General features: G+C 53.7%; 1 protein-coding gene across 10 annotated transcripts in view; it reads right to left on the bottom strand.

Annotated features, from left to right (window-relative positions):
* Positions 1-13,974, bottom strand: part of MBNL3 (muscleblind like splicing regulator 3) — a 75,746-nt gene extending 61,772 nt beyond the window's left edge. For 2 of the 10 annotated variants that reach the window (XR_008971632.1, XM_057404911.1), the window contains exon 1: positions 12,546-12,844. The gene's annotated coding sequence lies outside the window, so the exon portion shown is untranslated. Of the gene's footprint in view, positions 1-12,545; positions 12,847-13,842 lie in introns of those variants that run through there. The other 8 variants (XR_008971630.1, XM_057404909.1, XM_057404906.1 and 5 more) reach the window with 6 other exon arrangements.
* Between the last annotated feature and the right edge of the window lie 832 nt (positions 13,975-14,806).

Here is a 14,806-nt window from a genome sequence, read left to right as displayed (position 1 = left end):
CAGATGATCCTCAGTGACAAAGCACTTGGGAGAGCAGCATGCTCAGTGGGGAAGGCAAGCAGCAGCTGGTGTGAGCCAGCTCTGAACACAACACAGGGCTCTACAGAGCTTCTCAAGTGCCATCATCCTCCTCTCTCAGCAAAGAGAAAGTCTCCAGCACCCTCAGCCACCACCACAGCTGCATTTAGGCAGGAAGACACAAGAGAGGTCAAAATGAGCACAGAAGCGTTTTCTGAAGCAGCCTCAAGCACGGAACACTCGGCACCACAGCACAGCACCCTTCATCTGCACCCAGCAAGCGCCCGCACCCTGAACCCTGTCGCACACAAGGTGAAGGGTGGCTGCTGTCCTCATGGTGGGGTTTTCACAGCAGGCCAGAGGTTCATGTGAAGGCTTCCCTTGTGCAGCAGCAGCAGAGAGCTTAAGGGACTGGTCAGAGGACATCCATGAAGTGGGGACGAAGGGAGCAGCAGCCACAGTGCTGCAGGGGCTGGCAAGGAACCTGGGCATCAGGAGGTCCCTGCTGCCAGACAGGGGGAGATTCCCAAGGCCAAACCAAATTCTGCCAAGCTCAGGGCCAGGCATCTCCTCCCACCGTTATCTCTAAATCCTCTTTACTCCGCAGAGCTGTTCTCCACCCTCCTTCCCTTTTAATCAGGCCTGACCTACAGATGTCAGCCTCCTTTCGGCTAAGTCAACACAAGTGCCACATCGAGGATGCTGTTACAGGAAAAACCTCACTTACACTCTTGGCTGGATTCCAGAGCCTGCTCCTTGGTCTAGACCTGACCTCGTTCCTCTTCTGCAAGCTTAATCCTTTACCTTAAGGGCACAGCGAACACACAGACTCCACCATGGGCCTGTCTATGCTCAGCCTCCCCTTCAGCCTGCAGAGCCAGGAGACTTTTGATCACACGGGGCTCATGAGGCTCCCTCTGAACTGCAGGAACTTCAAACACACCCGTATGCTCAAGAGCCACAAAGCAAACATGGAACACACGCTTTATGCTCCGCAAGGTAAACCCTACCCTAGAGCTCACCCAGCAGGACAGGAACCTTCAATCAACAGTCCCCAAAGCTTCCTCGGATGCAGCCCTGGCCTCTCACCAAAGCCACAGCCCCGTCTGATACATCCAGCTTCATCCAGGCATTGGAATAGAACAGTGTCATGGTTTAGCCCAGCTGGTAGCTCAGCATCCTCAGCTGCTCACTCACTCCCTGCTTCCCTCCTCTGGGTGGAATGGGGAGAGGATCAAAGGAATGTAAACCCCACAGGTTGAGATAAAACAGTTTAATAACTAACGCACAGTATAATGCTGCTAATAATAATAACAATAATGATAAGGGAGATAACAAGGAGGGAGAATATAAAACTAAAAAGGAAAACTAACACTGACCAGCAGTGACGCCCAATCCAATTGCTCAGCACCCACTGACCCATGCCCAGCCCAACCCAAACAGTAACTGGTCCCTTCCAGGTAACTCTCCCTAGTTTATATCTGGGCATGACTTGTGGTATGGAACATCCCTTTGGATAGCGTGGGTCAGGTGTCCTGTCCCTGCCCCCTCCCAGCTTCTTGTGCCCCCCTCACTGGCAGAGCATTGAGAGACTGAACAGTCCTGGATCAGGGTAGGTGCTGCTGAGCAACAGCTAAACCATCGGTGCGTTACCAGCATCATTCTCACTGAAGCCAAACACAGCACTGCACACACAGCTACCAGGATGAGAATTAACTCACGCAGACAAAACCAGGACAAATAGTCTGGGTTGGAAGGGACCTCAAAGCTCACAGTGACATGGTTTAGTGGTGGCCCTGGCAGTCCTGGGTAAAGGTTGGACCTGATGATCTTAAAGGTCTTTTCCAACGTGGTTAATTCTATGTTCCAACCCCTGCCACAGGCAGGGACACCTTCCACTAGACCAGGCTGATCCGAGCCCCGTCCAACCCGGCCTTGAGCACTTATTCATTCTTTAGCAGAAACAGAAGACACCAATTGAACATGGAGAGCTTCAACCAGCTACTGCATCACCCTCCCACAGTACCCTAACCAGGCACAGCCCAGAGACTTACTGCAATGGTACGCTCCAAATAAGAGCTAGTTTGTGGCTCTTTAGTACACCACACTTGTCCTTGCTGTCCTCATGTGGCCAACATGCAGGAGTCACAGGTTGGAGGCAGATGGGCAACCACTTGTCCTATCTTCCCCAAACACATCATATAAACAGGGTATCAAGACCGAGTGGGATCTGGCTCATGCACTCCACCTTGTGACCCAAAACCCTCACGCCCCAGTCACGTACCAGTAACAGCAGTGGAAATATCAACACACAAGTGAGATATTAGCAACTAATCTGTTACCAGCTTATCCCAAGGCAGTGAGCTGTGAATTCAACCTCTAGGAACCACCACACGGTGTTTCTTGGCTCTCAAAGACATTTCACGGTGCTGTGTTTGTGGGGGATGCTCAAACCCCCATTACCTGTATCTGACAGGATGCTGACCCAACGCTCTCCTGGCGCATGGGAGCTGTACAAACCAACCCCCATCGAGCTGGGAGGAGCCTCTGGATCAAGTGCTTTGAGCTCCACAACAGCCCTTGACTGTGTGCTGCAAGAAACCCTCCGCACAGGCACACCTTTCACATCACGGGAGGAGGGGACAGGAAGGGAAAGAGAGGAAAACTGAGACAGCAGCCAGGTCCTCCGGTAACAGAAACACCAGAGATGCTCCCTCAGTTTACACGACCAAGGATTTGAGCCCAATGTGCTTTTAAAAGTCCTTTTATCATGTATTTTAATGTCTCTCCCTGCTCTGTGAGCGAGCCGGGCTGTGCTTTCCACAGACATTATTTATTCACTTTCACAGCGACTAACCTGAATTTCCAGACTGTTCAAAAGCAAACCTGAAGCACTGCTTTACAAAGACAAGGCCTGCTCCCCCCTTGTTTGCCTTTTCATCTCCACCCCTCAGCTGAAGCATCTCTGCCTCTCATCTACTAAATAAACTGTAGCTTTCCACTAAAAAACTAATGCACTTCCCTTCACCTCCACGCAAAAATGTGCTGACAATTCCCTTTCCTTTGTTCTGGAGCCACCCAAAGTGGAATAAGTTTCTTTTCTTTAATCCAAAACTGATTTTTCATCTTAGCCACCTATTTGGGAAAAAACCCACTTGAACTTGCTGCATCACTTGCTGCAGCCTTACAGCCTGGAATGAAGGGAACACGACGCTGAAAGAGAGGGATTACCACTGGCTTGGGGTTAGGGGGGCACCACAGCCAAAAGCAAGCTCCAAGCTCAGTGAAAGCGGCCGCACTGCTGCACAAGCTGCCTCCTGATTGAGGAGCAGAAAGCAGCAGCACAGAGTCTAAATTAAATCCAACTAAGGCTCTAATCCAAGTCCACCAAATGAAGGAGCAGCTGTAAAAGGCTCAGACTCACCAGGATGTGCTCCTGGCACCCAGGGGAGGTGTCCTGGAGACAGGGAGCTCCAGAAGCACTCACCTATCCTCACCGGGTGCCTGCAGCAAGGGAAGCAGTCACACACAGCAGGTCCAGCACAAAGCAGGTTTAACCCCTTACAACTGTTTCATCACGAGTAAGCTCTAATTCTGGGACAGGGAGGGCAGGGAGACATTTTCTTGTGTGGAGATGCCCTCTACTCAACCCAGCCTAAGAACTTCACTTACGCCAGGCTGTGATTAGGGGATTCAGGTCAGGAGCAAGCAGATCTCATGCTTTAATTCTCTCTCTCGTTTTGGGTGCCTGAATCTCCATGATGAGCAGCATCACATCCGTGCAGGAACCAAAGCAAACTCGTGTGCACAGGCTCTGTCCCTCAGTACAGGGAGATACATGGAGTCAGCTGTGAGAACCTCCCACCCCCACGTGCTGGATGGTGCTGGATGCTGCAGCAGTGCCACTGTACTCTCCCCCCACACAGAAGACTCAAAGGAACAGTCCTAAGGCCAGTCTCACCTCTATCTCCACAATCCAGCTAACAATACTGCATCAAGTCCACCCATACCACTGCCTTTTTATCTCCCCTGCAGTACCCCCCCCCCCCCGAAAGATGTATATCTGAACCCACAGCATCCAAACCCTCTCCCAGCTTGCAGGTTTCCTGCTGGGATCACCCCACTGAGAACCACTTAGGCAACACACCGGTTTAAGACCACCCTAAAAACACCCATACACTCAGTAACTGTAGCCCCAGTTTCACTCTCCAATAAGTATCAGGCAATATTAGAGCCTTGCTGAGTGCCCTGGGACTGCAGTAACATGCCTCCAGCACTGCTATTTACTTGTGGCAGTTTTTCACTACCTGCAAATGCTATCCAGAAATACAGAAGAGAAACTGGTGCTCTTGGGAGCTCAGAGTCTAAACGCAGAGGTCAGAAGAAACACTCTGCTCTTATTAATGCAGTTCTGTGGAGAGAGGGGAAAATGAAAGGCAAGTCTGTATGCTTCTTGGAAGCAGATTACAGCTAATAACACACAGATTACAGACATTACACGAATTTAAATTCACTCTTCTAGTATTCAGCGTATTAAGGATTTTACCTTCCTCCCTGTATCGCTCCCATTTGGGGTCAGCTTCACTTTCTGCCTATCACGAAGTTGTTACATGTGGCCAATAATCCCCGAAATGGACTTCTCTCCCTCAGCAGTCGTGTTGTACCAGATGTCTTTAAAAACAGGTAAAAGCCCATATGTAATGTTAGTTTAACAAGCATGCTGCCTTCCTTTCTTTCCTTTAGGTGGCTGCTGCACAACTCTGAGCAAGTTTCTCCATCCTAATGGCATCCAGCCTGGATGAGCTTTAAGGTTCCTTTCAGCACAAACCAGCCTGGGATTCTACTGCCAAAGAAGTATCTGAGGATGCTCAAAAGAAAACCATGAGTCAAGCAAGGCACCAGCCACATCTCTGTTGCTGAACATCAGGAATGTTCATATTAAAAGCTTCTCATACCTGTTCACATCTACATTTTACTGACAAAAAGCAAACTCCATGGCAAACAAACTGCACATCCCTGCCTGGCAGCCCCGCATCTGGAGTGCTTGGCTGCACCACGGCCCCCAACTCCAGCCTTCCCCATTTGCTCTCCTGGTCCCCACATTGGGAAGGACAATACATCCCCAAACCTGCAGAGCAGGAACCAGTGGGCAGTTGTCTGAAGTGAATTACCATTGCACAGGATCAGCTCAACTCAACTCTCCAGTCTTTTAGTTTCAAGAAGGGAGTTACTGCTGGTAAAAAGCATCTGCCTTGCTACATGGCCTTATGCAGTGGCTGGATTAACCATTACTCTTATTATCCAGTACAGAGCTATAGCAGCATTTCACTGAACTAGCTGGTTACTTGGAGAAGCTGTCAGCAACCAGCTCAGTCTCAGCCATGCAGATGCTCTCCTCAGCCTTGGGCATCCTCCAGCTCCTCTTTTCACCACCATTTCCATCAGCCTGTGGGGCCCAGGCCTCATTCTTGCCCAATCCCTCAGCCCAAGCTGAGCCCAAGCACACAGCAGAGGAATGAGGACAGCGCAGGGAGGACAGAGAGCGCATCTTTCAGCTGCAAAACCCATGTGAAGGGCATGGAACAGCAGGCTCAGCTCCTCGTGATGCCCTCAAGGGCATGTGGCACAGCCTGGGAGCTGGAGCAGCCAATGGCTCTGCCTCAGCAGGGGTTCACCTCACTGCAGGTAAGCAGGAGGGCAGGGGCTCACCATCCATCCCACTCTGGTTGGCTTTATTGACATGACCTGCAGCACAACCAACGTTAGCTCCTTATCAGGCCTGGGCTTAACGAAGGGCACTGAGTGCTTTGCTGAGTACCCAAGACTGAGAACCCAAGGGTTCATGGGGGACTTCGTCACCACCAGGACAGAGGCATCAGTTTGTGGATCCAGAGGTCAAGTGCTATACACCCAGCACCTGGAGGCTACAGAGAAAGGACAGACCACCTGTATCCCTATGGATGGATCCATGCTACTGTTTCTTTTTGTACCTCAGAAATAACTCCACTACATCTGAAGGTGCAATACAACCCCCCTGGGTCAGCACTGCTGATTACTACTTATTTTAAGGCATTCAGACTGTATTTAAAAGGATCCCACTGGTATCTGGTGTGGCTATAGAGATCCATCCATCCTGACCTGCTGGCTGTAGCCGGGGGGGGGACATCCTGCAACCAAGTGGTTTGATTAAGAGTTAACAGCACTGATCAAGAGGTTTGGCCAGATCTGGAGAAAGAGAAATGTTTCTGCTGCTCCATAGAGCCAGGGAAGAGCCCAGTCCCCTCTTCTCCACTGGGTTTGGATCTCAAAGCCTGCAGTGACAATCTGCAGGCTGTGTTCTGAGTGCTCTGGAGAATAGCTCCAGCAGCAGCCCTGCAGCCAGCCACAGCTCCCAGCAGGCCATGATGCTTCTCTGCGTGAGCTGGGTCTCCTTTACAGGGCAGGCTTCCCCACCAGCAAGGCAGGGACACTCGGCAGCTCACCATTCCAGCCTTTAGGGCCGCTGTAATGACCAGTCCATCAATGCACATGCATTCCCCCCGGCGACACAGCCCTGCACAGCACAACCAGCACCACCCTGCCCTGCAGTCCCAGGACCTTCCACCAAAAGATCACTTCCCAAACGTTAATGAACGAATTCCCAGCATCTCAATGAACTCCTGCAGCATTATCTCCTTGGGACCAAGGAGTGCAGAAGCAGGCTGAGGTGTCCCTGCATCCCCAGGTCAGACCTGCCAGCTCCCTCCTGCTGAGCTACAGGCCTGTGAGCTATTTCACAGGATCCCAGGGTGGTTTGGGAAGGGACCTTAAAGCTCCTCCAGCTCCAACCCCTGCCAGGAGCAGGGACACCTTCCACTAGAGCAGCTTGCTCCAAGCCCCTGTGTCCAACCTGCCCTTGAACACTGCCAGGGATGGGGCAGCCACAGCTTCTCTGGGCACACTGTGCCAGCGCCTCAGCACCCTCACAGGGAAGAGCTTCTGCCTTGTATCTAACCTGAACTTCTCCTATTGCAGTTTGAACCCATCACCCCCTGTCCTATCACTACAGGCCCTGATGAAGAGTCCCTCTCCAGCATCCGTTCGAAAGTTCTTTCCAAACCAGAAAGACAAAATAAAACCTTTGTTTGCCTTGAAAAGCAGATCTATGCAGCAGAAAGGTACTACTAAAAGTTTCACCATCCAAAGTAAAAGTCAAAGGCAGCCATAAAGAGCCTCTGAAACATAAGCAGCGCATTGTGCATGGTGTGACATTTATTGCTGCCTTCAGAAAGAAGCCAAACATCTTAATATGGAAAAACACCGCTACTTCTGACCCAAACAGCTCGGGAACAGGAAGTAAAACCACAGCACCCAGCAGTGGCCTCCCCGCCTCGGGAGCAGCAGCAGAGAAACCAGCATTTCCTGCCCCATCCCTGGCCTCCCGGCTCTGCCCGGGGGCCGATCCCACCTAAACCACTCACAGACGGGTATTAAAGCTCCCGCAGCAACGTCAGGGCTTTATCGCAGGGAATCAGCTGGGGAGAGACAAGGCAATGGGACTGCAGGACTCACCCACTGCAAACAGCACAGGGCCTCCTGCGAGGGGATTCCACTGCTTTGGGTGGCTTCCTGGGTTTTCAGCAGCCAAATTCCTTGCTCGGGACAGGCGTATTTCAAGAGTTAATTCTGGTTTTACTGCCTCATCACCAGCAAACCCTGGGAAATCAAGTCAAGCCTCAATTGGCTCAAAGCATAATTGCATTTCTCTCAAATAACAGCTTTGCATGACTTCATTTTCTGTTGGGCTGGGTTTTTTTTAAGTTTGTGCATATTACATCCTAATTGTATTCCCGAGCTCTCATTTGCAGCTACAGGAATAACCCAGAAAGACAGAGAGATGAGCTCATTTTCAACTCATCACCTGAGCACGGAGCTGAAGCTTTAAAACAGAAGTGACAGACAGACCAAGGGACCTGCAGGAACAAAGAATCACCCAAAAGTGACAGTCCGGTGTCCTTCTTGGTAACTCAGTGCCAGAGAGAAGGGGGGAAGACCTGAGCAGAGCAAACCCCGAGTCTCGCCCTTGGAATGCAACAGGAAACGCCATTTGCACAAACACTGCACTGAACAGCGGCTCAGAACCAGATATATTGATTAAACCCTGCTTTCAGAAAAGCTCCTAAGCAGCATTTTTAGCAGCTCAAGCAGATTTTTCCTCCAAGAAAAATGGTGCAGAACACTTCAGAAAGCGGAATAAGAGTTCCGACTTGTTTGAGTTTTATTCAAAAGTAACTACCAGGAAATGACAGCTGTTGGTACAGCTTTGTGCCAGCATTGCTGAGGGTGGAACTGCACCGACACCACTGCTGAGGAACACACACAGCTGCAGACCCAAGGGGAGAAAGCACATTAACACGCACATTTTGTCCATTACCACCCAAGACTTCTCCAAGGACAGGGGTTTTGTACCAGAGGAAAGAACCCCGAGCGCGCTCCAGGTGCACCCCCTCACAGAGCAGCCTACAGCCCTACCTCTTGTTCTCTTAAATCCCTTTGCCTCCGTGTTCCTAAGTACTGCTTTGGCAGAGGGGTTGCGCTGCGAGGAAGGAAACTCCCCCCCCCATTCCCATTATAGCGTTGTGTGAAATCCACCCTCTGCCCCAGCACCCTCCTGGCACACAAGGCAAGGAAAGAACACCAAGTGGGAGTCCAAAAGGCAGTCAGAAGTGCCGCCAAAAAGTGGAGCTCTCTCAGGAAAGGCCCTCCCTTAGGAAGCTGCCAGTCAAAGCCGATCACGAGGCTGTTTTCCAGGGTGAATAGAGTTCTTATTGACACAGCTTATGTCTGCAGCACGCAGCCCTCTGCGAGGCTTTCACGAGCAGATTGGATTACACAGACGCAGTCGCTCTGATTTTATGCATTCAGAAGCCCTCAGACATAAACCGCCCAGCTCAGGAGGCCACCAGGTCTGCAGCTTCCTATCAGTCAATGTGCTTTCACACAAAGTAAGGTCCTGGCACCTTTACTTGGGCTCCAGGGAGGGGACCTCACCCTTGCTGAGTAGAACCATGTAATTTGGAGGCCAAGCCACAGATTTGCTCCGTGTGAGTAATCCAAAACAGCTCGGTACTTACCACTAGGATGGGAGAAGGGAAAAAGAAAGTATCTGCTGATACCATTTAAAATGGGGGAAGATAACATCACTCTGGGTAGACAATCCTTCCTGGAAGATGGCATGGAAAAAGGGGAGGAGACACTCCGTTTTAAACAACACGCAACAGCTTAGCAAGCAAGAGATGCCTGACTGCAAGAGCATCACAAGCACAAGCTCAGGTAGATCATCTGTCACGGAGCAGCAATCTGCACCCACAGAGGAACCTAGAGAAAACAAACCTAAAGGATGTATTTACACAGTTTCGATGCTTAGGGGGCACCAGGAGGAACTGTTCCAGGAGCAGACACACGCACAAAGTACCTGTGATGCTGCATTAAAGGTGAACAGAATTACAAAGTCTTTTGTTCTAATAAATGCTCCGGCTTAAAGGCTGCGCTTCAGCAAGAGAGACAAGTCCGTGCTTAAACCGTGTGACAGATCAGGCACTGCCCTCGAGAAGGATGTATGTGTACTGCCCACAGCTCTGCACTACACTGATTAAAAAGAAACTCACCCCAAAAAAAACCAACCAGTCAAACAAGCAATCCAGTGCATTACACATGGGCAACTGGTTCCCTATCACCTAAGAAGGAACAACTCCTGCATCGACTTGTCCACACTGAATTGACGCTCCTACCCGAAGCATTGCGTCTGGCAAAGAGCAGATCAAGCAAGCCTGAGCTTCAGAGCTTTGAAGGGATTTTCAGAGCAAACACACACTGTTCAGTGAAGACATCCTTTCCCCACCACTGCCTCCATTCCCCAGCTGAGCATTTCTCTCCTGCTCAAGACTTTCCTCATGGTTTGCCTGCTAGGTGCTGCGAAGCTGGACGTGGGTAACCCAAATGCAGGGTGCCACCACGTCTGCAGTGACAGTTGGACATCCAGCCTCTGCTTTCAGAGCACAGCAGAGGGCCACAGCTCCTGTGACTACCTGTGGAAACAGATCTAGGCAAACTCCGCTTTCAGTGCACAGCCTCCCTCCAAACAAGCAGCCTCGTGTTTCTAGTACTCAGCTTAGTTCCCACACGTGACTTCTAGTATGCTCATGGTCAGGATCGCCTCCTCCTCTGGAGGCTGCACACTTTCCCAACACTCCCGAGTCACACAGTGAGTTGCCAAAGCCAAGCTCTCAGCGCCAGCACGGCAGGAGGGGTGTCCTGCTGAGGCATCAGGCATGACTGCGGCTTCATGATCATCACCTGCACTGGCCACAAAGAACATCTCCCTCTGCTCCCAGGCTCCTGACTAAGCTGCGGGTACTGGGGACTAGGAAAGCCCTGGTTTGACTCGTGCATGAAGAAAGAGCCATTTGCAAGACACAAGCAGTGCGGTTTCGCCACCCGTTTAATTCAGCATAAGCCAGGGCTGCTAATACAAGCAGCAGTCCAGCCTCATCCTGTCCTGCCCCTGCATGCCAGGTCCTTGTGCCAACACAAGTGCTCCTATGGCCATATGGAGAGGTGAACCGAGAAAGCAGTGATGGCTAAAATGAGTAGTGCTGGTTTGTTTTCTGCAAGACTGTTCTTGCTCCACAAGGATGAGGAAGAGACTGAAGGGAAGGGCTAGAAGCAGGACCACATTTTCCACCACAGCACCAGCTTCAGAGCCGATTTGTGAGCTGTGCTGCAAATGAAATCCAACCTCCCCCGCTTCGAGCCACAAGTTTTTAACCCCCACTTTGAGATTCCCTTAAAGGCACAGAACAGCCTCTCAAACTCTCCTCTCTGGTGGCAGCACAAGTACTCATCTTGGGGCAAGCCCAAGGGAAAACTTCTAGGTCAGTAAAAATCTAAGAATATCATTTCAGCCTCCTGCCAGCCATTCCCCAGCAGGGAAGGAGGCAGCAGAGAAGGTCACCACTGCTGGTAAAGTGGAACCGGGCACAAAACCCACTACAAAATCCTCTATGTGGATGTGACACCCCAACACCTCACATGGACAGCTGCCCAGCACCCCCACTGCTCAGTCGCGTTCCTTGGGAGGGCAGCCCCAGATCCACTCCCTCCTTCCCCATGGGGACCCCTCACTCCCATCAGGGGTGGGCAGAATGTAGCACCCTTACTTCTGACCGGGGCAGACGCTGCAGGAGGCTGAGCAGCCCCAAGGTTACAGCAATGAGGGGCTCATTTCCTTACAGACCACCACGGCTTCTTTGGGCCCCTGCCAGCGTATCACAAGCCACCTGGAAGATAGAACCAGGCCTGCCACAGGCACAGAGCTGCATGCAGCCTGAACCAGGAAAACTCAGCTACCTTTTGAGAGGGCTGACTCTATTCTCTCCTGTCGTAAGCACAGCCCATAATACCTAGAAGCTTCTGCACAGTCCATTGTCTTTCAGAGAGAAACACTCTGAAATAGCTCTCAAACTTTTCTGGGCCATCACTACTTTAAAATCACATCATTTAAATATGTACCATGTCTATATATATACACACACACGCACACACCAAGGGAAATTAGCACCCGATGAAGGGCTGGTGCCCACACGCCGTAACTGCACAGCCTCCTGGGTCTGCCTGTGTGTGACTGCCATGCATGAGTACAGCCCCACAGCAAACCAGAGCCCCGCGGGGACCCTGCCCCACTGCAGGAGTGGGGCACAGGACCACCACCACACATCATTTTTGGGGTACAGAGAGCGAGGCGGCAGGGAAGTTTTAAATCCATCAGATCTGCACAAACCTGAACCCCCAAGTCCTTCCTTTAGGAGCTGAGGTGCACGATTTGGACCTTCCTTAGTAAATACAGCTCCAAGGACTGTGCCATGTAAGGCATTTCTCCAACGTGGAGAGCAGCACCACTGCAGCTTCCACGTACTACCTTAAAAGCAAAATACCCACAAGGAGGACCCCGAGGGGGAAAACATCTCTGCAACCCCATGGAAGCTGCTGTATGGAAACTTTAACTGCATTACTTCTGCCTCTGCATAATCCCAGAAGTGCCAGCTTAATTCAGCCTGCTCCAGCTCAGACACTCGATAGTTTCAGCACCGTATAGACTACAGCTAATTACAGGATCTCATTATGTGTCCAACAACTGCTGCAATTTAGTCTTACCTGATACACCCCAGCTCAAAAATGCTCATCCCACCTCTCCCTCCTTTCCCATACGTTTTCAATAAAGGCAGGATATCTGGCAGCACTTCAGCATCCGACCCGAAAAGGTAAAGTCATTATTTCCTTGCAGTAACAAAGGCAATGACTTTCACCAGGACAGCACAAATTAGTTTTAGGCAAACAGCATGGACACAGACACGTATCCCAGGATTACTGCTAAGAGCAAGATGAATTCCCAAGCCGGGTGATCTCGCACGAAGCCCATCCGTGCAAGAGAGGAGTCCTCAGAGGAGCCAAAGCTGCCGGCTCTGGCAGTCGGACTGGAGTTTCACTACCTCAAAGGCAGGGGATGTTCCTTACAGCAGCGCACGTCTCGTCCGTGAGCTCCCAACTGCACCCGCAGCTCCGGCTGCCATGAAAGGGAAAGGTTTCTCCCTGCAAGCGTGCGCCGCGCCTGAGCCGAATGCAAACAGGTCTCTCCTTTGCGCCTCGCCTCGCCACCACCTCATGCTCGAGAGGGGAACATCGCGTTCCCCGAGCGGCGGCCGAGCCGTCCGGCCATGGCTCCGGGATGATTCAGCAAGGGGGTGGCTCCCCGTCGGAAAGCAACACCTCCTGCGAGCTGTCACCCCACGGCGCTGGGGGCCTAGCGAGCATGGCTGCACCTTCCCAAACGCGTAACCCGGGCTGGCAGGGGCGAGGGGGCGAAGGGGGGGATGGATACTGTGTATGGGGGGTTTCCATCCGCAGCCATTGGGGAATAACGCAAGGAATTATCTCCGCGTTTTAACTATGGCATAAGTCAATGAAAAGGGGTGGGGGGAAGCCAGACACTTTGGGAGCCAGCATCAACTTCGCCAGGCTGTGTTCTTTGTTTCTAGGCAGACTCCAGTGCGGTGGCAAGACTGAACAAATGCGCATGTCTTTATAAGAGGCAAAAAAAAAAAAAGCAAGAAATAAAAAATAAATAAGGAAGGACCCCCCCGCGCACCCCTTCCAGCGGCACAACTCCGCTTCCACGCCGCTCCGAGCCCGCGGTCCCCTGCGCTGCGAGGCGCAGGCAGCGCCCGGGGCGCGCTCGGCGGCCGGGATTACTTTGGGAGCGGGTTTTCCCTCTCAGTTTTTTTTTCGGGGGGGGTAAGACCGAAGCGACACCCTCGCACCGCGCCGCTCCGGCCGCCCCTCCCGCCGCCGGCGGAGCCGGGCCGCCACCGCCAGACAAAGGAGCGAAGAGCCGCCAAGGAGCCGCGCCGGCAGCCCCGGGACAACCGCCAGCGGCCGCCGAGCCCCCGCCGCCGCCGCCACCAGCACGGACATTCCTGCCCCTGCCCGCCCCACAACCGGCCCCGGCGCCCCGCGGCCGGGCCCGGCCTTACCTCAGCGGCGGCGGCGGCGGCGGCGGCGGCAGCAGCAGCAGCAGGCAGCGGGCGGCCGCACCGTGCCACGCGCGGCGGCACGGGGCGAACCACGGGGGCCGGTTTAGCGCGGGGGCCGGCTGCGCGCCGCCATTTTAACGCCTCCCGCCCGCCCTCCGCCCTCTCCCCCCCCCTTCCCCGCGGCCACGCGCGGCGTGGAAATGCCACTCAGCGACGGCTCCCCCCTCCCGTTTCCCCTTCCCGCCGCTGCCCTTACATTGACGCCGCGGCTCCCGGTCGCCGGTCCCGCCGTGGCGGAGCTAGCAGGGCACCAGCCGCCGCCGTCGTGGCCCCTCCGCCGCCTCCCGCCGCCGGGCGCACATGGTACGCTCCGGGCCCGCGCCGCGCCCCGCCGGCCGCGCGCGCCGCCGCGCCGCCTGGCTGCTGCCATGGCAACGGGCCGGGCCCGACCCGACCCGCCGGGCCCCGCGCACCCGCCGCCGGTGCAGCGCCGCGCACGGGCCCCGCCGGAGGGTCTGCTGGGCCGTGTGGGCCCGCAGCTGGGCGCCGGCCGAGGGACCCAAGGACAGCGTCGCACAGCCTGGCCCCCGATGCCTCCCTGTCCCCAAAGTCACCACCACAGCAAGCACTGTGTCCGCAAAACCACCATCACATGCCCCCGGTGCGTCCCCGCTGTCCCCAAAGCCACCATCGCATCCAAACGCTGCGTCCCCGCTGCCCCTAAAGCTGCCATCACGCCTCTCCCCGGTCTCCAAAGCCACCACCACATCCCCTCACCGCACCTACCTCACCCCCAAAGCCATCACCGCAACCCCTCACCAAGGGGCTGTGTCTCCTCCCTGCCACAAGCGCCCATTGCATCCCCCGAGCCGCATCCAGTGTCCTTAAAGCCACCATCGCACCCACCCCATGCGTCCCCTCCGTCCCCAGCGCTCCTGTCAGCGCTGCCTGCGGAGGGGCCATGTCCTGCCGAGCTCGGCCGCCCTTACCTGGGTACTGACCCAGCCCTGCCACGCTGCAGCGCTCATTTTCACTCCTGTTTTGCAGGAGACAATCGCATCCGCCAGGACAGTGGCGAGGGAGAACAGGCGCAATGTGGAGCAGATGAGCGAGTAAATCATGGAGCGCGTACATGTTCTGCATACTGCAAACGAGGAGCTCATTTCCTGGCGGGCCTCTCCGGGAGTCACTCTTTGCCAACGTGGCCTTTAAACCCTTCA

The sequence above is a fragment of the Pezoporus wallicus genome, unplaced genomic scaffold (assembly GCF_028554395.1).
Source record: "Pezoporus wallicus isolate ANWC-B61680 ecotype Strahan unplaced genomic scaffold, APGP_CSIRO_Pwel_v1 contig_6217, whole genome shotgun sequence".
NCBI classification, from domain to species: domain Eukaryota; kingdom Metazoa; phylum Chordata; class Aves; order Psittaciformes; family Psittacidae; genus Pezoporus; species Pezoporus wallicus.
This window is presented reverse-complemented; position numbering and strand designations above follow the sequence as displayed.